The sequence below is a fragment of the Sapajus apella genome, unplaced genomic scaffold (genome assembly GCF_009761245.1).
Source record: "Sapajus apella isolate SASKATOON/1434 unplaced genomic scaffold, GSC_monkey_1.0 scaffold73, whole genome shotgun sequence".
Lineage (NCBI taxonomy): Eukaryota > Metazoa > Chordata > Mammalia > Primates > Cebidae > Sapajus > Sapajus apella.
In genome coordinates this window covers 3,607,501-3,634,784 of record NW_022437013.1, presented here as the reverse complement: position 1 = coordinate 3,634,784, position 27,284 = coordinate 3,607,501, and the positions used below count along the sequence as shown (strand labels likewise).

The following is a 27,284-nucleotide window of genomic DNA, read 5'->3' as shown; positions in this document are numbered from 1 at the left end:
CGTTTTTCCTCTTACAAAGAAGTATAACAGAAAAAGCCCAGGTTTTGGGGTCAGAAAGACCTGGACTTAAATCCTGGTTTTATGACTTCCCAGTTCTATGGCCTTCAATAAGTTATTCAAGCCCTCCATGCTTTATTTATTATTACTAAGGTTATCAATCTTAATAATATTACTAGCAGTTATCAGTTAGTAACTGGCACAGGGTAAACCTCCTAAGATGTGGCATAAGCTAGTTCCTACCTTCGTTCTCTTCTGGTGCCTGAAAATACTCCTGGTAACACCTCTGATTAGTGATGCAAATTTGAAGATCATCTTTGGCCAATTTCCTTCAGGCTCTAGGTCTGTGGCATTGTGCAGATTTGCAAGAAGTTGATGGTCTGTTTTATTTGTATCATATCTAAATCCAGGTTATATTTAATATAATTAGTTTTAAAGTAAAAAGCTAATTATTGAGCTCCTACAATGTGTTTAAACTTTCTCTGGGAGATAAAGGTAAAAAGACAGCCTTTGTCTTCAGTTGCATAGAATAAATCACAGTATCGAGCAGTTGCCTCATAGTTTACAGGTCAAATTTATACACATTCCTCATTAGCTCCCTGTTGTGTCCCTGTGAAACGGGAATGATGATCTTCCCCAAGGGAGAAAATGAGGTTCAGATCTACTAGGTGATTGGCTCCGCTTTCCCTCTCATCCCTGAGGCCTCCAGGCCCCTCTGGAGGCTGAGTTAGAATGGACCTATTCCAGTATCTTGCATTACTTAACTGTTTTGCCAGCTAAAGTACATGGCAATGTGATAAAGAACCTCTTGTCTCACCTTCTGGATGTCAGAAAAGATGAAGACATGAAGCTTCCACAAACATTTACCTCAGTCTTCCAGGTAATGACATTCCTGCTTTGGCAGAGGTTTCATAAAGATGGTACTTAAGGCCGGGCGCGGTGGCTCAAGCCTGTAATCCCAGCACTTTGGGAGGCCGAGGCAGGTGGATCACGAGGTCAAGAGATCAAGACCATCCTGGTCAACATGGTGAAACCCCGTCTCTACTAAAAATACAAAAATTTAGCTGGGCATGGTGGTGTGTGCCTGTAATCCCAGCTACTCAGGAGGCTGAGGCAGGATAATTGCCTGAACCCAGGAGGCGGAGGTTGCGGTGAGCCGAGATCGCGCTATTGCACTCCAGCCTGGGTAACATGAGTGAAACTCCGTCTCAAAAAAAAAAAAGATGGTACTTAAGCTAATCCTTGGAGGATGAATTGAGCACGAAAATATGAGGGCAGTCTTGTTGCACTGCAACAGAAATGTGATGAGATTAGTTACCGCCTAGTTGGGTGATGGGTTGGGGGGAACACAAGGGGTCTTATTTTTCCAGGGAGTCTTATTTTTCAGCTTCATAGGAAATAGGGATTAGAAGTAAGCTAAAATTCCAAGGTAACCACTCATAATCTTGGTATCCCCATCTGAAAAATGGTCTTGAACACTTGCTGTCCATTTGCCACTTAAGAGACTACCATGGAAGAAAAGGCTAGATGTCCTTTCAAATGGTGTGACTGGTGGTGGTACTGCTGCAGGAAGCATTACTGCTACAGGGAGATCTGCAACCCCTTTAGTAAGGCACAGTCATGGGGGAAGCAGAAGAATATTGTATCCCAGGGAAAGGTGGGAATGAAGGAAGCTAACTCAATCGGTGCTCTATTATGTGCCAGGCGCTATGCCAGAAGCTGGGTCAATAAAGATATAAAAATAATCCTTAGTTTTGAATAGTTAACATGGCCCAGGCATGGTGCTAGGTACTAGAGTGGCCCTATTACTACCACTGCCTCTAATAGTAATCATAATGAAGGCCACAGCAGTACCATTCATTGAATTCTCACTATGTGCCAGATGCATGGGTTAAAGTAGTGAAGAGAGACAACAGTAAAATCATGATAATTTGTAACTTGAGTCAAGTGTAATTGGATGATATATAGTCAATTTAAAGTCCAGTTTTAATTTTAATCTTCTGCATTTGGAATTAGTTTTGTCTATGTAATTTTCCGTCGGGCTCTGTTATAAGAGGCCTCATAGTATTCCTCTTTAGAAAAAGAAATCTACAAATGTTTGCCTGAGATTGTACTATTAGAGTCACTCTTGCTTTAAGGGACTACATTTCCAAAAGTACCCCTGGATGAAATAATAAGTCACATGGTTAATAACTAGTAATATATTAACATGAATTCCTTCATAAGGAAAGTTGCTGTGACTTTGGAATTATAGCAATGTTGTCTGGCTAAAAGAACAGGGATGATATGATGGAGGGTAAAGGAGAGGTCTGGTATCCAGCCTTGGAAATCTCTGTTAAGTAGTCATGCCCACCTCTATACTACGAATAGAGAATAATGCAAAAATGGGTTTCTTCCATTGTCTGTCAACATGCAGGCTCATATAGATGTCTAACGACTTGCCTAATTCCTTGCTCTGTTTCAATCCTCACAGCTGCAGCCACTTGAACCTCACTTTAGCCTCAGCCTCACTCTGTGCTCAGAGGCCAGTCCTTTCTCTGCATACTTATTGTTAGGTCTACTCTGTCTTTATTCTCAGAACATGTAACTAGTGATGGAGTTTCTGGTATCTTTTAAGGAAATATTATTTGGAAGTTTTTTCCCCATTACCCTTTACCTTTATACTTGGCAGATGCACTCATCTGCCATTAACCTAAGCTAAGCCTCAAGGCATATTCTTAACTAAAGAAACAAAACCTGTCAGTATTTAATGGCATTCTGCCAGTGAACCCCACTCGCAATGTAGTTCTCCAACCATGAAAGATTAAGAATGGTCTTAGAAGGCTTATCATGTTCTCTCTTTTCTTTGCTGCTGGCCAGAGAAATTTGTCTAATAGAATCTGTGACATGTGTGGGCTTAAATTATGTGATTTAAAGGGCTAAATCTATGGACTTGGCAGAAGGCCAGGGCACAAAGTGGCTTTGACAAATCCCATCCCAGATTGCTGCCCAGCATAGGACTTCATCTGTGAGGAGGAAAGGCTGGCTTTCCACCTAAGAAAAAATCAGTACCTTCAGAGGGTTGTAGTATCTGTGCATGGCTTGCACGGTGTGTCATGAAGACTGAAGCTTAAATGGTAAAACCCTTGTGATCTTTCAAAATTTTCTAAACTTATCTGTCTAGATTTCTATCTCTTCAGGGCCTTTCTAAGACAAGTAAATTTAATCTGATAAATTTGTATGATCCAAGGTGTGAATGACTGATAACACATTCAATGAATAATTCTTACTATATACCAGGCAGTATAATAGAAGCTGATGATAATGGCTGAGTGGCTTAAAGCCATACTTCTTCTAGGAAAAAATCATTCATATATATATATATATATATACACACAAATATATATATATATATATTTGTAGAACAGACAGAAATTTTATTATATTTTTCATATCTCATATCTGTCACTTTGAATCTGAAGTGAATCTGCAAGACTTTGGGGTTCTTCATAGTTTGGCTTTAAAAAAAACCAAATCAAGTACTAGATGGTCTGGTCTTTTTTTTTTTTTTTTTTTTTAAATCATATTTTAACAGGGACCTTGAATGAGCTGTCCAAAAAGTGGCTATAGTGGAAATTTTATGTAAAAGCACAGGGGTGAGCTGGTCATGGGAAAGTTATGGGGATGTCGATTTTGAGAGCATTTCGGCTTCTTTGAGATTATCACTTGGAGAACTAATTTAAATGTAGTGACACTATTCTTTCCCTGAAAGGTCCAGATCTTCAACTTCCTGCAAAGAACTCACTCCAAAGTCCATCTAGAATAACCCTCAGCCCAATGAAAAAGTCCCCTTGACAGTATCCTTGTTAGGCTAGTGTTCAGTTAATGAGTACCTCCACAGATGGAAAACCTTACCACTTCCTCACCTGCATGGTGAACACTGGCTTTCAGCAAATACTCTCCTATGTTCAGCTAAAATCACCTGCCTATAACTTTTATCCCCTGGCCCAAGTTCTGCTGTCTATGGCAGCATCAAGCAAAGCTCCCCTTTATTACACATGACAACTTTCAAATGTTTGATGTCAGCAATAATGTGTCCCTCTACCTATTCTCAGTTTCTTCAATCATTCTTATTAGATACTTTTTAGATTTTGGAGCATCCTACTGGTCTGCTTCTAGTTATACTTTGTTTCTCTTACAGCATAATGTTCGGAAGTGAACACAGTACTCTCACAATGGTCAGGCCAGCACTTATTATGCTATGGCTTTTTTTTTTTTTTAACGTCATTCATTCATTCATTCAGCAATGCTTTGTTGAGGTCGTAGTGCTGCAACATCTTGGTTCAGGAAGGACTTTAAACAGTTCTATATAGTGATATATTTGCAGTATTTTGTTTTTCACGAATATAAATTTTGTGAATCTAATTATTTCATTAATTCATAAATAAGGTAAGACTCAGCACTTATTCTGTGTCAGATACTGTGTGTGCTAAATGTTTTGTATACATTATTTAAATTAATACTCACTTTTAGACAGTTACCACGATTATCTCCCATCTTACAGATAAGGAACCTGAAGCACAGAGAGGTTAAGTAATTTTTTAAGTTCCCACAGCTAGTAAGTGGTGGAAATGGGATTGGAGTCAAGCTTCTAGCTCCAGAGTCTACATTCCTGACTACTTCAATGAAGGCAGATTCTTTTGCATGTTCCACAAAATCTACGAAAGTGCCAGCAATAGTATATGTTCAGTGTTTCAGCTCAATAAATGCTTGCTGTATACCTACTATTTGTCATGCTCAGAGCACTTAGTAGTTGGGAACACAATTATGCATATATAAATGACATTGTCCTTGCCGTCAAGCAACTCCAAGTCCAGAGGGGGAGACAAAAATGTAAAAAAGTTAAACATAGTACAAAGTGATAGGGATTCTAATCGATAGTAGGGGTACAAAGGAGAAAGTGTTCAACTTGAACTGTTGGAGGTAAGGAAAGGCATCACAGAGAAAGTAATATTTGAGGTGTGTCTTGAAGCGTTGATAGAGTTTCCTGGATAGCAATGATATAGGGATGATCATTCTAGATTGTAGATACAGCACATGCTCAGATGTGGGTGTATAAAACACAATGGTATTTAAGAGCACAGTAGCCTTCTGTTCCTTAAACCTGTCAAACCTGTCAAGCATGTGATAACTTACGGTTCCTTATACTCTAGTTTGCTGCCTATAATCCTCTTCCATAAAGCTGCACAGTGTCCCTCCTTTTGTATAGTTTCAGAACAAATGTCCTCTCTTCAGTGAAACCTTTCAAGACCACTATTTCAAGCCCCACACATATCATTCTCCATCTCATTATCCTAGTTTTTCTACAACATTTTTTCAAGATAAGTTCTTCAAGAACTTATCATTACTTGAATTGACAATATTTTAATTTGTTTATTATTTTAACATTTGGCTCTCCCAACCCAAATGTAAACTCTATAATAGCCAGAACTTCATCGATCTTTTATTCCCAGTACCTGGCATATAGTAAGCTCCCAATAAATATGTATTGAATTATTACATGAAAGGGTGGTGGGGATAGAGATGGGAGAATGCTCTGTGGGCAGAGCCCTGCTTTTGTTTGTGAGATTAACCACATCCTCATGTAGTCATGACCTTGGGCAAGAAGCCCCTACTTCACCTGAAGGAATGAATCTTAATTAGTCTAAGGCTAAGTTATTAGGTTGGTGCAAAAGTAATTGCATTTTGTGAATGTACACATCTAAGAAATTAAAGACCTCCAAGAAGGAAAAACTGAAAGAAATTCCCACTGAGACATATTACAATCAAACTGTCAAAAGCCAAATACAGAGAATCTTGAAATCAGTAAGGGAAGTGACTCATCATATGCAAGGGATGCTCAATAAAATTAACATCCAATTTATCTTCAGAAACTACATATAGAGATCGAAATTCAGTAAATGTAAAGTTCTAAAAAAAAAAAAATCTTCAGTCAAGAGTTCTATATCCTGCAAAATGATTTTTCTAAAATGAAGGCAAAACTAAGGCATTCTTAGACAAAAGCTGAGGAAGTTTGTTATTTACTGATCTGCCCAACAATAGATGCTAAAGGAGCCCTTGAAATTGGATTGCAATTTGAAGTCATAAGAAGAAATAAAGAACTGTCATAAATGTAACTACATAGCTAAATTTAAAAGCCAGTATTATTTTACTTCTGATTTGTAAGCCCTATTTTTTTCTATATGATTTAAAAGACAAATGCATTGGTTTCGTACATTTGCCTCTTAAATCATATAGAAAAAAATATGAATCTATGTTAGTGGACACATATGATATAAAAAAGTTGTGACAATAACAACATAAAGGAAAAGAGAGGCATAGGAACAGTTATTTATACTATTAAAGCTAAGTTGTTATTAATTCAAGCCAGTTTACTATATATTTAAGATGTTAATTTTAACCTCCATGGTAGCCACTAAGAAAATAGGAAATATCTAGAAAAGGAAATGAGAAATGAATTAAAATGTATATTACAAAAAGTCAACTAAACACAAAAGAAGGTAGTAACGAAGGAATTGAATAACAAAATATATGTGACATATAGAAAACAAATGGCAAAATGGCAGAAGCAATTCCAGTAATTACAATTCAAAGGATTTGGGTGAGGGCAATGGGACATAATCATGTCACATTTGGATATGTTGGTGTTTGAGGTTTTCTTTGGGGTGGAGGACATCAGGAGGAGATATCCATTCAGCATCTGAAGCTTATCATTGAGAGCTAGTAATATAAAATTGGGACTCAACAGCGTATTGATCAAAGGTTCTCAACCCTGGCTACATATTAAATGCCGTTTTACAAATATCCATGCTTAGGACACCCTTCTTCTCCACACTGACATTTTAAAGTAGCTCCCCAGGTGAATCTAACATGCAGCCAGGATGAAATGTCATATTATAAGTGGTAACTGGAACTGTTAGGAGTTAATATGATCAGGAGGGAGAGTGCAAAGAGATCAGGGGAACTGGAAAGGAAATTTACTTAGGAAATTTACATACTACTTAGGATAGTAGTCTAGTACACTGTCTAGTACAGTAGCCACTAACCACGTGTGGCTATTTAAATAAAATGAAATAAAATAAATTCAATTCCTCAGTTGCATCAGCCACATTTTAAGGACTCAGTGGCTACATGTGGCTCATGGTTACTGTATTGGAAAGTATATACATAAAAGATTTTCATCATTGTAGAAAGTTTTATTGGATACTGCCAAATGACCCAAATTTCTCTTCTGTGTCTGAAATGACTATAATACAGGGGACTCTTTCAATTTTAAGGTTAAAATTGTAGTATCTATATTAAAATTTTGGTACTTTCATTTGCATAATATATTTTCATGGCGATGGACATGTGTGTTTTTATTTTTGTAAGCTTTTTCTTCTACTTCTCTCCAATGTCCAGGGGAGGTTTATATAATCACTAACATCTAGACTAAATAAAGGTATTTTATTTTCCCTTAGATGAAGACGTGTAAAATTTATATACACATGTCACTCAGCTGTATGGGGGATTTTATTTCCCTCAAGTCAATCAGCTGCATGGGGAATTTTAAATCTGTTGCTCAACACTCGTTGTCACCTTGTCTGCATGATGTTACTTGAGGTAGTCAAGGTAAAAGCAGAATGGAATGACACTGGAACAGCAAATAATAAGCAGTGAAATTAGTTAAAAGTCTGTGTTTGATTACTAGTCTTGGATTGGCTTTAATCCCAGATCCCACAGGCCATCAGAAATGAGCTTGTCCCATTTCCATTGCCCCTTTATGTGACAATGTTCACACAAGAGCTTATTGGCCAAACTTCCTTAAATGGGGCAAAGGGACTACTTTACAAAATTTAAAAAAAATGATAATAGTTAGGGAATCTGAGTCAATGGTACATGGGAGTTCTTTGTACTAATTTTATAACTTTTCTATGTCTCTGAAATTATCTCAAAATTGCAATTACTTAAGCCAGCAAATCATGAATACATAAAATCAAACTATATAGCTTAAAATAAAGGAATCTTTAATGTCTTCTTCCCCCATGCATTTTAAAATGAACTCATCCTTAATACACATTTTTCTACCCAGTTTTCTTAATATTGTATAGGAATTTTTCATACATAATTATCTGTAATAACACTCTTTTCATATACTGCCCTTCCCACCACCAATTTCTCGTGTGGGGAAGTCGCTCTGACAGGTGAAATTGAGACAGTATGCTTTCTACCATCATGTGTTAAAATACCATACTAAAATGGCTACATAATATTTCATTGGGTCATGTCAGGTATACCTCAATGTATTTAACTAGTCTCCAGCTTGGGAATGTTTAAGGTTTCTTCCCTTGATCTACATTGTTGTAAATGAAGCTGAGATAGATATTTCTGTACATAAAGATCTTCACATATATCCAGGTTATTTGCTCAGTATAGCTTCCTAGAAGTTACTGGCCCAAAACCTGGAACCATTTTTAAAGCTCTCAATACGTACTGCTGAACTTCTTTCTAAATTATTTTATTAGTTTACCAGCAGTGGCTTTCTAAGGGGAAAGAAAACATATCAGAAATCTGAGGAAACAATCAACAGTTGACTGGATTTAAAAAATGTGGAATAGTATGCAGCCATAAAAAGAAAGAAATCATGTCCTTTGCAGCAACATGGGGGGCACTGCAGGCCATTATTCTAAATGAACTAACTCAGAAACAGAAAACCATACCATATGTTCTCACTTATAAGTGAGAATGAAAAAATGGGTACACATGAACATAAAGATGGAAATAATAGACACTGGGAACTCCAGAAGGGAAGATAACAGAAGGAGAATGAGGGTTGAAAAAATACCTGTCATGTAGGGTTCACTATTTGGATAATGGGTATACTAGAAGCCCATTCCCCATCAGTATGGAATATACTCATATAACAAACGAGCACATGTATCTCCAAATCTAAAATAAATAAATAAAATAGAAATCCCAGGAAACAGATGTGAACCTCAGTTTCTTCATGCACAATGTATAATTTATGATCCAAAGTCCCTTCTCCCTCATACATTCTTAAGATTCCCTGAATCTGTAATAAATGAATAAGGTGTCATGAATGAAGCACATTTAAGATGTTCCAACAGATGATACTTTCATCTTGTGAGAAAGATTGAGGAACCTTTCAACTGATGGTCTGCAGATGTGGTAAAAATAGCAAGAGAACTCAAATTCGAAATGGAGCCTGAAGATGTGAATGAATTGTTGCAATCTCATAAAACTTTGATGGATGAAGCGTTGCTTCTTATGGATGAGCAAACAAAGTGGTTTCTTGAGATGGAATATATTCCTGGTGAAGAGGCTGTGAAACATTGTTGAAATGACAACAAAAGATTTAGCATATTACATAAACTTAGTTGATAAAACAGTGGCAGGGTTTGAGAGGATTGATTCCAATACCGAAAGAAGATTTACTGCAGGTAAAATGCTATCAAACAGCATTACATGCTACAGAGAAATCTTTTATAAAAGGAAGAGTCAATCAATGTGGCAAACTTCATTGTTGTCTTATTTTAAGAAATTGCCACAGCCACTCCAACCTTCAGCAACTACCACCCTTATCAGTCAGCCTGATCAGTCACCAGTCAGCAACATTGTGGCAGGACCCTCCACAAGCAAAAAGATTATGACTCACTGAAGACTCAGATACTCGTTAGCATTTTTTAGCAATAAAGTATTTTAAAATTGAGGTTTGTATATTGTTCTTTAAACATAATGTTACTGCATACTTAATGGGCTAGAATATAGTGTAGACATACATTTTATATGCACTGGGAGATGAAAATGTTTGACTTGCAGCATTCACTTTATTGCAATGGTCTGGAACTGAACCTTCAATATCTCTGAGGATGCTTGTATAAGCATTTGAACATCCCTCTGTTTCAGGGCAGGACTTTGTTAAGTGAGTTCCAAATTTATCTGCTTTTTTTTCCCAGTTATATAAATGCATGGAGGATATGAATGTCTTGAGCATTGCTAGCACTAAATGAAATTGTAAAGATCAGTGTTAGCTGAAGTTATTGGGTGGTGGTTAGGAAAGGTATATGGAAGAGGTAGAAATTGAGCTGATTTTTAGAGGCTGGTTAGGATTTAGACAGATGTAGGAGTAGAGAGAAAAATTCTGTTATGTGTGGGGTGGGGATGGAAGTCAAGGGTGAGAATTGGTACTATCTTGAATAGGACGGTATTTAGGAAAAGGGGGAAGAATGTAGGAATACGTAAGCTGGACCTACTTGTTGGAGGATATTGAACATTTGGTTGAGAAGCTATGACTTGATCTTACAGGCATTAAAGAGACACTCTAGGTTCTTAAAGAAGTGATCAAGAAAGCTGTATGTTATAAGGTGACTCCTATGGCTGTGTCAATGGTGACCTAGAGTAGGAGAGAATGGGACTGTGTCATAAGTTAATAGATTCTATCTAAAATGGTGGCAGTCTTAATGGAGAAGAAGAGAATTGTAGAGTTATTGCAAAGGAAGATGAAAAAAGCCTTGGTAATGAATCTAGAGAATGAAGCATAGGGGGAACCTCTAAATCATATCCAGTTTTAAGCCTTGGTGACTGGAAGAGTTATAGTGCTGCTATCTGTGTGGCTGAGAAAGGCCATTCACTAGGCTGATTACTGGGGCCCTGATATTTCCAGGAGAATCTGAGTTCCTGTCAAATAGATTCTATTTTTTCATGACTTCCACTATTCTTCAGAGATGCTTAATTTGCTTTTTTGGTTTTCATTTGGCAGAAACTTTTAACGTTTTAACTTTGTTTCTCTGCCCCGGAGAGTTCTGCCAAATAATGATCTTAAATGCTTAAATGCACTCAAGAAGTTCTGCTGAGTACTCCTTTTATACTGCAATCACCTTCAGTGTGACTATCTCATAAATTTCTCATTTTGCATATTGGGTGCTCTAAAATCAGGTCAACCTTATTGTTACCCAGAAAGTTTTACTTTTGTACAAGGTCATGTTTCCTGCAAAGCTGGTTAATTCTGGACATTCCTGCCTGCACCAACATATATTAACACTTAAAATATTACAGTAGAACATCTTCAAAATAAATGAGAAAAGCTTATCAGGGAACTTATGTGGAAATAATGGTACATACCTCTATTTGTAAATTGGTGCAGTTTAAAAATATTGTCCTGGGAATTAGGAGACGTGGATTGTAGTCCCAGCTCTGCCACTAATTTGAAGTATGAACTTAGGCAAGTCACATTACCACTTCTTTATGTCTTCATTTCCTTTTCTGAAAAATGAGGGGGAAAGACAAGGTGATTATTATCGATGTCAGCCCTAACATCAACTATTTATTAACACGATAAGTGTTTGCAAAGTATTACCAACAATTATGGTACTTAGGGACTACTGGGTTAGATATAGCACCAAGTGAGGACACATTTATCAGTTAGCTATTTCTTTATTCTAGGAAGACAGGCAAATGGGATGATTCAGGCTAAAAGAAATGAGGTTTGAGATTCAGTTATCAGTTTAGGCTCTTTTATAGATAAACTAGATAATCCAGATAGAATCTCAATTCACTTTGACACTGAGGCAGGGGCAATCCAAGTTAGGATTGTAAACCTGTATTCCAAAGGTAGTACATCTTGACTCAGAGATGGAGTTGGTCTGATTTTCTGAAATCTATGACTGCAGCCTCTTGAGTACTGTTTCCCAGAAATAACAATCATACTACTCAAAGCCATCTTAATGAATCGTTGTGATCAGTGTGATTTTCATCTTAAGGGAAACCAGCCCAAGATCTTTCCTCTAAAAGAAATTCTGAGGAGTACGTTGTTATAAGAGGTTTTCCTCTATTGTGTCCCTTCCAAAAATTAAGACTATTCCCAGAGTCTCTCTATTGCCTACTAATGATTGCTTATGATTCTATCATTTATAACTTAACCTAAGCATTTCAGAAATCTGGATGAAAGATCACCTGGAATTCAGGATGCTCTCTGTGGGCCCTATAAAATATTGCTGTAAGTTTAATTTATTTAGGCATATAATCTAGTTCTTCAATATCTGCTGAGCCCCCAAGTAAATGAAGGAGCATACTAACACATATAATATCTCTGCTCAACAAGTTTTTCATCTTCTGACTCAATTTAGTCCTCTTTCTCTCATGCTGTCTATTCTCCCACATACCCATTGCATCTACCTTGCTCTGCGGATTAAGTACTCATGTGAAATGTGTCCTTCTTGGCTGCCAACTTTGGCTTCATTTAAATGTTCTGCCTCTCTGACTGCCTCAGGTTACAATTACCCCATCTTGTATCTTTTGCCCTTTGGCCACCATGTTCCCTTTAAGCTCAAGAGATGATTCTTTCCTTGGGCCCTTTACCAAGTTGGACCATGCTTACAATCCTTTTTAGTGACAGGGACCTTCCCCACTTTAGATTTCTTCTTGCCTTAGAAAAATTCAGAAATCTGAAGAAGGTACCCTTCAAATTCCAACAGCTGTGTAGATAGGGGGAAAGTCAATTCTGTTCATTTCCTTCTAGAGTTTTCCAATCTAAATTACTCTTAATCGACTCCACCTACAGTAGGCATTGAGAGGTTGCCTAGGGTTTGGGGTTAGGAAGTAGGAAGAAAACTTTGCTAGGCGAGTGTGGGGCACAGGAAAGAGTGATACAAAATTTTTATAGGAGCAAGGTGTCAGCAGTGTTCTGCCCCTGGGAACTCAGTGTGGTTGATTGGGAATTTGCACTTCCTGCTTGCTGCATGGGTCTAACAGCTTTGTGCAGGAATTGCTAATTATGGTTAGAGGGGCTTGGTCTGGTTCTTAGCACTCTCCTTCCTCAAAGATCTGGCTCTTAGCACTCCCCTTTCTCAAAGGTTGTATGTATTCCACATATTTACAGTTAGATTCTCAAATACCACCCATTTCTAATTTCATTTTTAAATCTTGAAAAAAATATATTATCTTGAACTTGTCAAAAATGACAATTTCCTCACAAACCCCATTGTCTTTAGAAAAGTAGTCTTCCTAATTTTCCGCTGGTTTCTCATTATGGTCTTCCTTTTCTTTACTTACATAAACTGCTGAACATTTCTAGCTTTTTAATATTTTGGCATGGCTACTGTTGTAAAGGTATTTTAAACTTCTGAGGTCTATAGATGGCCTTCTTATCTTTATCTTCTTCCAATTTTTCCCCCAACATCAGAATGTTGTCCTGGATATGAGCAAGATAAAGTGGTTAGCAGCTCATGTGACCTTCGCTGTTAGTGGGTAGTCAGGCCAAGCTAGGAGGAGACATCAGCTATTTTCTTAGTATGTAAAAACTCAGTCCTATATATGTATATATTGGGACTGACTTTCTGAAAGTCAATGAAAAAGGCACTTTTTAATTGGAGAATTGCTGCTTTCTCTTTTTAATTTCCCTCCTACATCTATTTCCATTGCCTCTGCCAAGTACATAGCCTATGAGCCAATGATGCAAGGCCTTGTTCTTACTTAGCTATCTACTATCCATAAAGGTAATAGCCGATTAAAATGCTTAAAGTATTACTACTCACAGGAAATACCTTGCCATTTTAATAGAGGATTCTTAGAAATTGAAAAGAGTTCAAGATCTGTAGTAATGAATTTTTAATGCTGGAATTCTGAGAATAATATTTTTCCTCTGGAGAGAGAAAAGTGGTCAAATGCTTGCTTTTTGTATTTTTTAGAGTAGCTTAATTCCCTTAGTGAGCAGGGAGCATGCACCATGTCCCTAGGTGGATGAATTCTTCTCCTTGCATACAGGCTTATAGTGATGTTTCCACAGTGATTCTAATTTCCAGAGATAGAAGCAGTAGTGTACTGCAGATTGCTCATACTATCTCACAAGAACAGATCGTTAAATTTCTGAAATATTGTCAGCTGTTTTTCTATACAATTATTAAAAATTAAATTATTTCAACTTAAAATTAAATAAATTACATTAAAACAAAGTAATACTGAGAACAAAGTAATTTCCTATTTATTTTACTTCATTTATAGGAGAATCTGTGCTCCTGAGGTTATTTATATCTATTTTATTACATATGTTGTAGAAATATTACATATGCTGTTAACTTGAAATTGGCCATAGCGGGAGTATGTATACAATATACATTGGCAAATGCTACAAATTAGTGCTAGATTTATTGTTTTGTTGACAGTCTAGGGTTAAAGAGGTGATGGGGAAAATAATGCATATTAAACTTGAAAGTGTGTCATGGAGGGGATTTTCACTTCTAGCTAAAATAGAGTAACAGGGACTAAATTTAACCTCTTACTTGAAACAACTAAAAAATAAAAGAAAATATGTAACACAGTGATTTTCAGGACATAGGGTATTAGCCAATGAAAAGCAGTGGTCTCTGAGAGATGAACAAGAGTGCCAAGACCATTCAGTGTGGTTAAAATAGTGTCTTTAAAGAAATGTTGCTGAGATAACTGGTTATCCATATGCAAAATTACAAGAACTAAATCAAAATGAATCAAAGATTTAAGTGTAAGAGCTAAAACCCATGAAACTCTTAGAATAAAACATGAGAGTAAATCTACATGACCTTGGATTTGGTGAAAGATTGTTGCACAGGTAACAAAGGTAAAAATAGACAAATTAGGCTTTATCAAAATTGAAAACTTCTATGTTTCAAAGGACCCTACCAATAAAGTGAAAAGACAACCCACAGAATGAAAGAAAATATTTGAAAGAAAGTCATATATCTGATAAGGTATTTATATATAGAACACATATAGAACTGTTACAATTCAATAATAAGGGCAACCTAATTTAAAACTGAGCAAAGAATTCAAATACTCATTTCTCCAATGAATATAGATATACAAATGACCAATAAGAACATAAAAAGATTAGTCTTTAGGCAAATGCAAATTAAGGAGAAGCTACTTTACACCCATTAGGATGGCTATAATAAAAAATATTAGAAAATAACAAGTATTGATGAGAATGTGAAGAAACCAGAACCCTCTTATACAGTTGTTGACGATAAAATGGAGCATTCACTTTGGAAAACAGTCTGACAGTTCCTCAAATGGTTAACTAGAGTTAAAATATGATCCAGCAATTCCAGTCTTAGGTATACACTCAAGGAAAATGAAAACATATGTTTATGTAAACACACACACACATGTTTATAGCAGCATTATTCATCATAGCTAAAAGTTAGAAACAACCCACATGTCCATCAACTGATAAGCAGATAAACAAAGTGCAGTATATCTGTACTATATTATTTTTCTATAAAAGAAATGAAGTACAGATATATGTAACAACATGAATGAATGTTGAGAACATCAGGTTAAATGAAAGAACCCAGTCACAAAAAAAGCACATAATATATGAACCCATTTTAGTGAAATGTTTAGAATAGGCAAATCTATAGAGACAGAAGGTAGATTATTGGTTGCTTAGGTCTGAGGGAGATAAAGGACTTGACACGTGATAGGTGAAGGCTATATGGTTGCTTTTTGAGGTGAAGAAAATGTTCTAAAATTTGCTATTGCATATATCTGTGAATATACTACAAGACACTAAATTGTATATACTTTAGCAGGCACTTTACATGTATTCACCTTAGCAAGCACTTTACATGTGAATTACACCTCAATTAAAACTGTTAAAAGATATAAGGTAAGCAGAAATATTAAATATTTTTTAAAAAGGACCTAAATTGAACTTTTAGAGATGAGAAGAACAATCTCTAAAGCTAGTAGTGTACTACATCAGATTGATGGTGACAATGAAGAAGAAACATTTGAATACATAGCAATAAAGATATCAAAAGTAAAGCAAACAGAAGCAAAAGAACATAATATCAGCAATCTAGGACAACTTCATAGAAGCATCATATGTGTAATTGGATCCACCATAGGAGAAGAGTAAAAGGGGTTGACAAAGAAGGTATTTGAAAAGTAGTGCTTGAAATACCTTTTAAATTTGATGAAAAACAAACAACCCCATTCAAAAGTGGGTGAAGGATATGAACAGACACTTTTCAAAAGAAGACATATATGAGGCCATCAAACATATGAAAAAATACTCATCATCACTGATCATTAGACAAATGCAAATCAAAACCACACTGAGATATCATCTCATGCCAGTTAGAATGGCGATCATTAAAAAATCTGGAGACAACAGATGCTAGAGAGGATGTGGAGAAATAGGAACACTTTTACACTGTTAGTGGGAGTGTGAATTAGTTCAACCATTGTGCAAGACAGTGTGGCAATTTCTCAAGGACCTAGAAATAGAAATTCCATTTGACCCAGCAATCCCACTATTGGGTATGTACCGAAGGAACTATAAATCTTTCTACTATAAAGACACATGCACACATATGTTCATTGCAGCCCTGTGTATAATAGCAAAGACGTGGAACCAACCCAAATGCCCATCAATGACAGACTGGACAAAGAAAATGTGGTACATATACACCATGGAATACTACACAGCCATAAAAAACGATGAGTTCGTGTCCTTTGTAGGGACTTGGATGAATCTGGAAACCATCATTCTAAGCAAACTGACCCAAGAACAGAAAACCAAGCACCATATATTCTCACTCATAGGTGGGTGTTGAACAACGAGAACATGTGGACTCAGGGAGAGGAGCATCACACACAGGGGACAGTTGGGGGGCGTAGGGAAGAGACAATGGGGGATGGGGAGGGAGGGGAGGGTGGGGAGGGATAACAAGGAGAGAAATGCCAGATATAGTATGCACCTAAAGTAAAATAAATAAATTTACAAAAAATAAAAATAAAATAAAATATGTTGAGCAGCACAGTAACTATTAAAAGTAGCATGGCTTTCAAACAGAAAAAAAAGATAAAATAAAAAATAAAAAAAATTTGATGAAAAGTATATACTTATCAATGCAAGAACATCAAGTACAAGAAACATAAAGAAAATTATGCAATGACACATCATAATCAAATTGTTTAAAATTACTTACAAAGAGAAATTTCTAAGAGGAGTAAGAGAAACAAACATATTAAGTTCAGAGGAACAGGGATAAGGTTGACAGCAAATTTTTCCTCAGTAGTAATGCAACAAGAATAAAGTGAGGTGGTATCTTTAAAGTACTAAGAGAAGTAGAAAGTTGACTTAGGATCCTATATGTGGAAAAATCTTTCAAAAACAAAAGTGAAATAAAAAATGTTTGGACTACAAAATATGAAAGATTTCATTAACAGCAGTCCATGGCATGAGAACTATTAAAGGAAGTCCTTAAAGCAAAAAGAAAACAATATAAGATGGAAATGTGGATCTACACAAAGGAATAATGAGCAATAAACTTGGAAACGACATGGGTATATAAACAAGATTTTTTTTTTCTCATTTAAGTGTGTTTAATGGATTTTTAAGCAAACATCTTAACAATATATTGTGGGGTTATAACATATGAAAGTAAAACCTTTGACATGAATAGCACAAAGACTGGGATTGGAAAATGGAAGGACACTGTTGTAAGTTTTCTATACTAAACTTGAAGATATGTAGCTTCACCTTAAGGTAGATTTTGGTAAATTTAAAATGTGTACTGTAAGCCCTAGGGCAAATACCAAAATAATAAAACAAATAGTTGGAGATAATGAGGGAACCAAAGAGATAAAATAGCATGATGAAAAAATAGTTCAGAAAGAGATAAAAAATACAACAGAGAACAGATGGAGCAAATAGAGAAAAAAATATCAAGATGATAGATTTAAACCTAACATGTTAGTGATCACATTAAAAGTGTATGTTCTAAATTGCCCTGGCAGACATTGTCAGATTAGATATAAAAGGAAGTCCTAACCATATACTACCTACAGTACAGTTACTTAAAAATATAAAATTGGTTAAAAATAAAATAATGGTAAAGATATACCACGCTAACATTAATCAAAAGAAGGGTAGAGTGGGTATATTAATATCATACAAAGTAGATTTTGGAGCAAAGAACATAACCAGGGATAAAGAAGTTCATTTCATAATGATAAATGGTTTAATTCATCAGGAGGACGTAATAATGTTAAATAGCACAATCAGTCAACGTGACCTAATTGATATTTATGGAATGCTCCACTCAAGAACAGCAGAATACACATTCTTTATAAGTTCACATGGAACATTTACAAGCTAGACTGTATTTTGGGTCATAAAAATCATTACATATTTTAAGGATTTAAATTAAACAAAAAGTATTCTCTTACCAAAATAAAGTTAAATTGGAAATTAAAAAGATACTTAAGAAAGCCCCAATATTTGGAAGCTAAATAACACAACTCTAAAACACTCGCGTCAAAAAATCAAAAAGAAAATTAAACATCATTATAAGATGAACAAAAATAATAACTATAAGATGCTGCTAAAACAGTATTTAGGGGGATATCAAAGCAGTAAACACCAATACTATATGAAAATTAAGTTATCAAAACTTCCTCTTTAAAATACTAGAGAGAGAAGAGTATATGAAACCCAAAGAAAGCAGAAAAAAGGAACTGCTAAAGAACTGTAGAACTCAATAAAGTAGAAAACTGAAAAACAATCCATGTAAACAAAATTTTGTTTCTTGAGAAGATAACATGGATTAACCACTGGCTAGAACAATTAGGAAAAATGAATGAAGACCAAAATTACCAAATATCAGCAATCACTACAGATTCTACACATTTAAAAATAATGATAAAGGAAGATTAAGACCTACTTTATGCCAATAAATTTGAAAATTTATATGAAATGAGCAAATTCTTTTAAGGCACAAGCTAATTAAAATTCATCCAAGAGGAAGTAGGTAACCTCAACATTTTAAAGAAACAGATGTTTTAGTTAAAAACTTTTCTTTAAAAAAAAATCCTTCAGACGCAGATGGCCTCTCTGATGAATTCTACCATATGGAAATTATAAACAATAGCTCCATGAAAATTGAGGTATAGGGGATACTTATCACTCATTTTGCAAGGTCAGGATAATCTTGACACCAAGTCCTGACAAGATATAAGAAGAAAAGAAAACTACAATATCTCTTGTGAACATCGATGCAACAATTCTAAAGAAAATTTCAACAAGTTGAATTCAACAGTACATAAAAAGATAATACATCATGAACAAAATCAGCAATGGTAGGTAGACTTAATATTTACTTATTTATTATGATTTAATTTCTGGGGTACATGTGCAGATTGTGCAGGTTGGTTACATACATATACATGTGCCATGGTAGTAGTTTGCTGCATCCATCACCCGTCAACTACATTAGGTATTTCTCCTAATGCTGTCCTTCCCCAATCCCCCAACCCCCTGCTATTCCTCCCATAGCCCCCCATTCCCAGACCCCAGTGTGTGATGTTCCCCTACCTGTGCCTATGTGTTCTCATTGTTCAACACCCATTTATGAGTGAGAACATGCAGTGTTTGGTTTTCTGTTCTTGTGTCAGTTTGCTGAGAATGATGGTTTCCAGCTTCATCCATGCCCCTGCAAAGGACATGAACTCATCCTTTGTTATGGCTACATAGTATTCCATGGTTTATATGTGCCACATCTTCTTTATGCAGTCTATCATTGATGGGCATTTGGGTTGGTTCCAAGTCTTTACTATTGTGAACAGTGCCACAATAAACATACGTGTGCATGTGTCTTTATAACAGAATGATTTACATTCCTTTGGGTATATACCCAGTAATCGGATTGCTGGGTCAAATGGTATTTCTATTTCTGGATCCTTGAGGAATCACACACTGTATTCCACAATGGTTGAATTAATTTGCACTCCCACCAACGTGTAAAAGTGTTCCTATTTCTCCACATCCTCTGCAACATCTGTTGTCTCCTGTTTTTTAATGATTTGCCATTCTAACTGATGTGAAGTGATATCTCAATGTGGTTTTGACTGCATTTCTCTAATGACCAGTGATGATGAGCTTTTTTTCATGTTTGTTGGCTGCATAAATGTCTTCTTTTGAAAAGTGTCTGTTCACATCCTTTGCCCACTTTTTGATGGGGTTGTTTATTTCCCTTGTAAATTTGTTTAAGTTCTCCATAGATGGGCAGGTTACAAAATTTTTTTCCCATTTTGTTGGTTGCCAATTCACTGTGATGATTGTTTCTTTTGCTGTGCAGAAGCTCTTAAGTTTAATTAGATCCCACTTGTCTATTTTGGCTTTTGTTGCCATTGCTTTTGGTGTTTTGGTCATGACGTCCTTGCCCATGCCTGTGTCCTGGATGGTATTGCCTAGGTTTTCTTATAAAGTTTTTATGGTGTTAGGCCTCATGTTTAAATCTTTAATCCATATAGAGTTAATTTTTGTATAAGGTGTAAGGAAGGGATCCAGTTTCAGCTTTCTGCACATGGCTAGCCAGTTTTCCCAACACCATTTATTAAATAGGGAATCCTTTCCCCATTGCTTGTTTTTGTCAGGTTTGTCAAAGATCAGATGGTTGTAGTTGTGTGGTGTTCCTTCTGAGGCCTCTGTTCTGTTCCATTGGTCTATATCTCTGTTTTGGTATGAGTACCATGCTGTTTTGATTATGGTAGCCTTGTAATATAGTTTGTTGCTACAAAGAGAATAAAATACCTAGGAATACAACAAACAAGGGATGTGAAAGACCTCTTCAAGGAGAACTACAAACCACTGCCCAAGGAAATAAGAGAGGACACAAACAGATGATAAATCATTCCATGCTCATGGTTAGGAAGTATCAATATCATGAAAATGGCCATATTGCCTAAAGTAATTTATAGATTCAATGCTATCCCCATCAAGCTACCAATGACTTTCTTCACAGAATTGAAAAAAAAAAAAAAAACAAAACACTTTAAACTTCATATGGAACCAAAAAAGCCTGCATAGCCAAGACAATCCTAAGAAAAACAAAAACAAAACAAAACAAAACAAACAAACAAACAAACAAAAAAACAAAGCTGGAGGCATCATGCTACCTGGGCTTAATATTTAAAAGTCAATCAGGATAAATCATTATATTAGCAAACTAAAATTGGAAACCTTTATTAAAATCTTAACAGACTCAGGAAATGCATTTGACAAATTCAAAATGCTTTCATGGTTAACAAACAAACAAACAAACAAAAAAAAAACAACTCATAAAACTAAAATAGAAGGGAACTTCCTAAATCTAATGAAGGACGTCTCCAAAAAAGTCACAGGTAGAAGTGACATTAGCAATATGGCAGAGTGGGAGATCAGTGAACTAAAATGGCACTGGGACAAGAAGGTGATTATAGTGGAAATAATTTAATTGTACATTTAAAAATAACTAAAAGGGTATAATTGGATTGTTTGTAACACAAAGAATAAATGCTTGAGGTGATGGATACCCCATTTACTGGGATGTGATTATTACACAATGCATGTCTGTATCAAAATATCTCTTGTAATCCATTAATATATATATACCTACTATATACCCACAACAATTTTAAAAAATTAAATAGCACTGGGAGATCTCAGGAATCCAAGAAGCCGAAGCAACACAGTGAAGCCAATAACAACAATAACAAATACAAACAAAACAAAACCCAGAGAATACCCACACAGAAAGGGTTGGAAGAACAGTCTCATTAAGCCTGCATCATCCCATCCCCAAGGTTGACAGCAGAGGTATCAGTGCCTAGAGGGATTTCCTTAGCCTGCAAGTTCACCTGTTGGGGAAAAAAGGAGGGCAGGCTGAGCGACCATCTTCCCCAGCCTTCTGAGGCATTGTCTAAATGATCTACTTCAGTTTTATCTCACACAGAATCCTGGGGATATTAACATAGCTAAGATATCAGGAGACCAATAGGAAGAAAAGAAGCGTGGGAGTTATCACTATCAGCCATGTGGCAGGAGCCACCATGATACCAAATGGCCAGCTCTGCAGAAGACATTCAGCTATTCCAAAGGCTAAGGATGAAGAATCATTTGAGCCCAGGAAGCAGAGGTTGCCGTGAGCTGAGGTCATGCCACTGCACTCCAGCCCAAACAACAGGGTGAGACCTTGTCTCAAAAAAAAAAAAAAAAAAAAAAAAAAAAGAATCGGTTAATTCAAATTCAAAGACAGATCATTTGAAATTACCCAGTTGGAGAAGAATAAATAAAACGTGAGTAAAAATGGGAGGAAGGTTTATGAGATTTATGAGAGACCATGAAACCAATATATGTGTTGTCAAAGTCTTAGAAGAAAGAGAAAAAAGGGAAGAAAGCTATTTTTAAAAAATAGTAACAGAAAACATCCCATGTATGAGGAAAAAATTAGATATCCAGATTCAAGAAGACTATAAGATCTCAAAATTTAAAACAGATTTACACCAAGACACATTATAATTAAACTGTCAAAAGTCAAAGACCGTTTTTGAAAACAGCAAGATAAAAGTGACTTATATAGAAAAGAATTTCCATAAGCTATTAGCAAATTCCTCAACATAAACCTTGTAGGCCTGGAGGGATTGGAATGATATATTAAAAGTACTTAAATAAAAAATTGCCGACTAAGTATACTACACCCTTTAAAAGCTATCCTTTTAAAATGAAGGGAAGAAAGATAAAGTTCCCAGGAAAAACAAAACTGAGGGCTTTCATTACCACTAGACCTGTCATATAAGAAATTCTTAAGGGAGTTTTTAAAATGGAATTGATATCATGCTAAATAGCAAAGTGAAAACATACAAATGTATAAATCTCACAGGTAAAGTAAATATATAGTCAAATACAATGTAATATATCTGTGTATTGGTGGTGGACAAATTACCCATAACTAATAAGAAAGTTAAAATGAAAAAAGTATAAAATATAACTATAACCACAAAAATTTGGTTATGGGTTAACAATATAAAAAGAAGTAAATTTGATCATCAAAAGCACATAATGCGTGTTGTTTCTGGGTAAAAGCATAGAGTTTTTATATGCAATTGGAGTTAAGTTATCAAATTAAAACGTGATTATAACTACAAGATTTACACAAGCCTCACAGTACACACAAAGGAAAAACCTGTAATCATTAAACAAAAGATACAGAGAAAGATACACAAAACCTGTAGCAGATACACAAAAGATACATGTAAAAGAAAAATGTAAAGAAGACAGCAAGAGAGGGAGAGATGTAAAGAAAATACAAAACAGATAGCAAACACTAAATAAAATGGCAATAGCAAGTTCTTATCAATAATTTTTTTTTTGAGACAGAGTCTTCCCCTGTCGCTCAGGCTGGAGTGCAGTGGTGTGATCTCGGCTCACTGCAACCTCTGCCTCCCATGTCCTAAGGAATTCTCCTGCCTCAGCCTCCCGCATAGCTGGGATTACAGGTGCACGCCACAACACCTGGCTAATTTTGTAGTTTTAGTAGAGACGGGGTTTCACCACGTGGGCCAGCTGGTCATGAACTCCTGACCTCAGGTGATCCACACGCCTCAGCCTCCCAAAGTGTTGGGATTACAGGCGTGACCCGCCAAATAATTTATTTAAATGTAAATATTTAACCCCCCCATCGAAAAGCCTAGAGTGGTCAAATGGAAAGAAGAAAAACAACCTTAAGATATATACTAACTAGAAGAGATTCACCTTAGATATAATGAGACACATAGATTAAAAGTGAAGGAAAGGAAAACGATGTTCTTTTCACATATTAACCAAAACAAAGCAGGGGTGATTATATAATAGTCTTTAACTTAAAAACTCTTTAGGGAACAGGAAGGTCATTATATGATGATAAAAATTTGAACTAGACAGGAAGGCATAACAATTATACATATATGAACAACCAACATCAGAACACTTAAATGTATAAAACAAATACTAACAAATTTGGAGGGAGAAATTGACAATAATACAATAAGAGTGGGAAACTTCAATATCCCACTTTGATTAATGGCTGAACATCCAGGCAGAAAATCAATAAACAGCTGACTTAAACAACAATATAACCCAAATGGACTTAATAGACATATGCAGAACTTTCCACTCTACATCAGCAGAGTGCACATTGTTCTCAAGCACAAATGGATAATGCTCCAGAACAGATCAAATTTTAGGTCACAAAACAAGTCTTCACAAATTTATGAAGATTGACATTATACCAAGTAACCTCTGAGACCAGAGTGGAATAAAACTAGAACTCTATAATGGAAAGAAAACAGGAAAATTCATAAGCACATGGAAACAATACAACACACTATTAAACAACCATTGAGTACAAGGGAAATTTTCCTTTAATTAAAAAATAACTTGAGACAGATGAAAACAAAAATTCAATTTACCAAAACTTATGGGATGCAGCAGAAACAGTGCTAAGAAGTTTATAGTGTTAAATGCCTACATTAAAAAAGAAGAAAGATCTCAAACAACTTATCTGTACATTTCAAGGAGCTAGCAAAATAGAATAAACTGATTTTTCTTCTTCTCATTAAGGTACTTAACTTATTTTCAGTTAGCTTTAAAAAATTTAACTGATGTACTTGATTATAGGGGTATGATTTGATGTTTTGTTACATATATATGTTGTATAATGATCAAATCAAGATATTTAGCATGACCATCAACTGTGACAACAGTTTGGTATTATATATGGCTATATTTTGCAAAAACTTTTCTACAAATTGCTAAATAAGGCTTTTCTTTTGAATTACAAAATAGAAAATGATAAATATACCATTATATATTCAAAGATATCTAAGTTAAGATTATTGCATTATTGGTTGTCTTCACACATCAATAATTTCCAAACAAAATTTCCTGTATATTATGAAGATATTAAATTGCTATCTAGTTATTTCTACAATAATGATTTAATTAGAATCCTCCAGTGTCAAAAGTTAATACTCAGTTTCTACCATAACATGTTACTAAATATGATTATTGAGGATTGAAATAAGAAACCTAAACTGAATAGAAAATTAGCATAAAGAAGGAACTAATAAAATAGCAGAAGTAAATGATGTAGAGAATAGAAAAACAATAGAATTTAAAACTGAGTTTTTCTTTGAAAAACTCAAACCCCTTAAATTAAGTAAAAAAGAGAGAAGACTCAAAGAAAATCAGAAATGATAAAGGAGACATTATAATAGATGACATAGGAATAAAAAAATGATAAAGGACCATTATGAAAAATTATATGCAAATAAATTGGATGACATAGAATAAATGAATAAATTACTGGAAACATACAACATACCATGACTAAATCAGGAAAACATAGAAAGTCTGGAGACCAAAAACAAATAAGGAAATTGAATCCGTAATCCAAAATCTTCCAACCAAAAGAAGCCAGGATCAGATGGCTTCTCAGGTTAATTCTAGCAAACATTCAAAGAAAAACTAATACTGACCCATCTTGAATTTTACACACACACACATGCACACTTGCACACACACACATGCACACACACATACACACACACAATAGAAGAGGGAACACTCCAAAACCCACTTTATGAGGCCAAGAACAGCATAATCCCAAAGCCAACCAAAGACAACACCAGAAAAGAAAACCACCTGATACACATAGATATGAAAATCCTCAACCAAATTCTAGCAAAACAAATTCAACAGCACACTAAAAAGATCATGTTACATGATAAAATGGAATTTATCCCTGAGAAGAAAGGAGGGTACAACATATGAAAATCGATCAGTGTCATACACTACATTAACAGAATAAAGAACAAAAGCAGTATGATCATCTCAATAGATATAGAAAAAACCTTTTATGAAATTCACTATCTATTCATGATAAACTCAACAAAATGAATATGGAGGCTGGTCATGATGGCTTACACCTATAGCCCCTGCACTTTGAGAGGCTGAGGCGGGAAGATTGCTTGAGCCCAGGAGTTCCAGACCAGCTTGGGCAACGTGTCAAAACTTCGTCTCTGTAAAAAATAGAAAAATTACCTGGGTGTGGTGGTGTGTGCTTGTAGTCCAAGCTACTTGGGAGGCTAACATGAGAGAATCACTTAAGCCTAAGACACTGAGCCTGCAGTGAGCTATGATCATGCTACTGCACTCTAGCCTGGTTGACAATGTGAGACCCTGTCTCTAAATAAATAAATAGTAAAATAAGTAAATAAATATAGAAAAAATTACCTTAACACAGTAAAGACCATACATGAAAAACTCAAGGTTAATGTCATAGTCAATGGGAAAAAACTGAAAGCTTTTTCTTTAAGATCCAGAACAAGGGAAGGATACTCTCGCTCATCACTGTTATTTAACATAGTACTGGAAGCTCTACCCAGAGCAATTAGGCAAGAAAAAGAAATAAAAGTCATCAAAATTGGAAAGGAAGAAGTAAGATTATTTGTTTGAAGATAATATGATCATATATGTAGAAAACCCTACAGAATTCACAAACCTGTTAGCACTAATAAATCAGTAAAGTTGTAGAATAAATACATCATCATACAAAAATCAGTGGCATTTCTATACATCACCAATGACCTATCCAGAAGAAAAATTAAGAAAACAGTCCCATTTACATCAGAGACAAAAACAAACAAAAATAAAATACTTAGGAATTAACTTAACCAAAGAGTTGTAAGGCCAATGCACTGAAAATCATAAGATATTGTTGAAGAAAATTAGAAAAGACACAAACAAATGAAATGAGGTCCCAAGTTTATGGATTTGAATAATTAACATTTTCAAAATGTCTGTACTACCCAAAATCATCCACAGATTCAATGCAATTTCTATCAAAATCCCAAATGGCATTTAAAAAACAGAAAAAATTATTCTAAAATTTCTATGTAACTACAAAAGACCTAAAACAGCCAAATCAATCTTGTGCAAAAGGATAAGCTTGAGGCATCATACTTCCTGACTTTAAATTATATTAAAGTGATTAAAACATTATGGTACTGGCATAAAAGTAGACATACAGATGAATGGAACAGAAGAGATAACCAAGAAATAAACCCACACATTTATGGTCATCTGATCTTCAGGGTGTCAGAAACACAAAATGGAAAAAGGATAGACTCTTCAACAAATGGTATTGGGAAAATTGAATAACCAAATGTAAAAACTGAAATTAAATTTATATCTTATACTGTACATAAAACTTAAAGATTTAAACATAAGACTTGCAACTACAAAGCTGCTAGAAGAAAACATAGAGAAAAACATTCTTAACATTGACCTTGGCAATAATTTTTAGGATGTAACTCCAAAAGCACAGACAACAAAAGCAAAAATAGACAAGAGTTATTATATCAACTAAAAAGCTTCTGCATGGCAAAGTAAAAAATCAAGAAAACAAAAA

General features: G+C 35.2%; 1 protein-coding gene across 1 annotated transcript in view; it reads right to left on the bottom strand.

Moving 5' to 3' along the window:
• The window catches only part of TRPC5 (transient receptor potential cation channel subfamily C member 5), a 289,234-nt gene that overhangs the window by 160,838 nt on the left and 101,112 nt on the right, over positions 1 to 27,284 (bottom strand). The window contains exon 3 of the mRNA XM_032250810.1: positions 11,158 to 11,298. The gene's annotated coding sequence lies outside the window, so the exon portion shown is untranslated. The remainder of the gene's footprint in view (positions 1 to 11,157; positions 11,299 to 27,284) is intronic.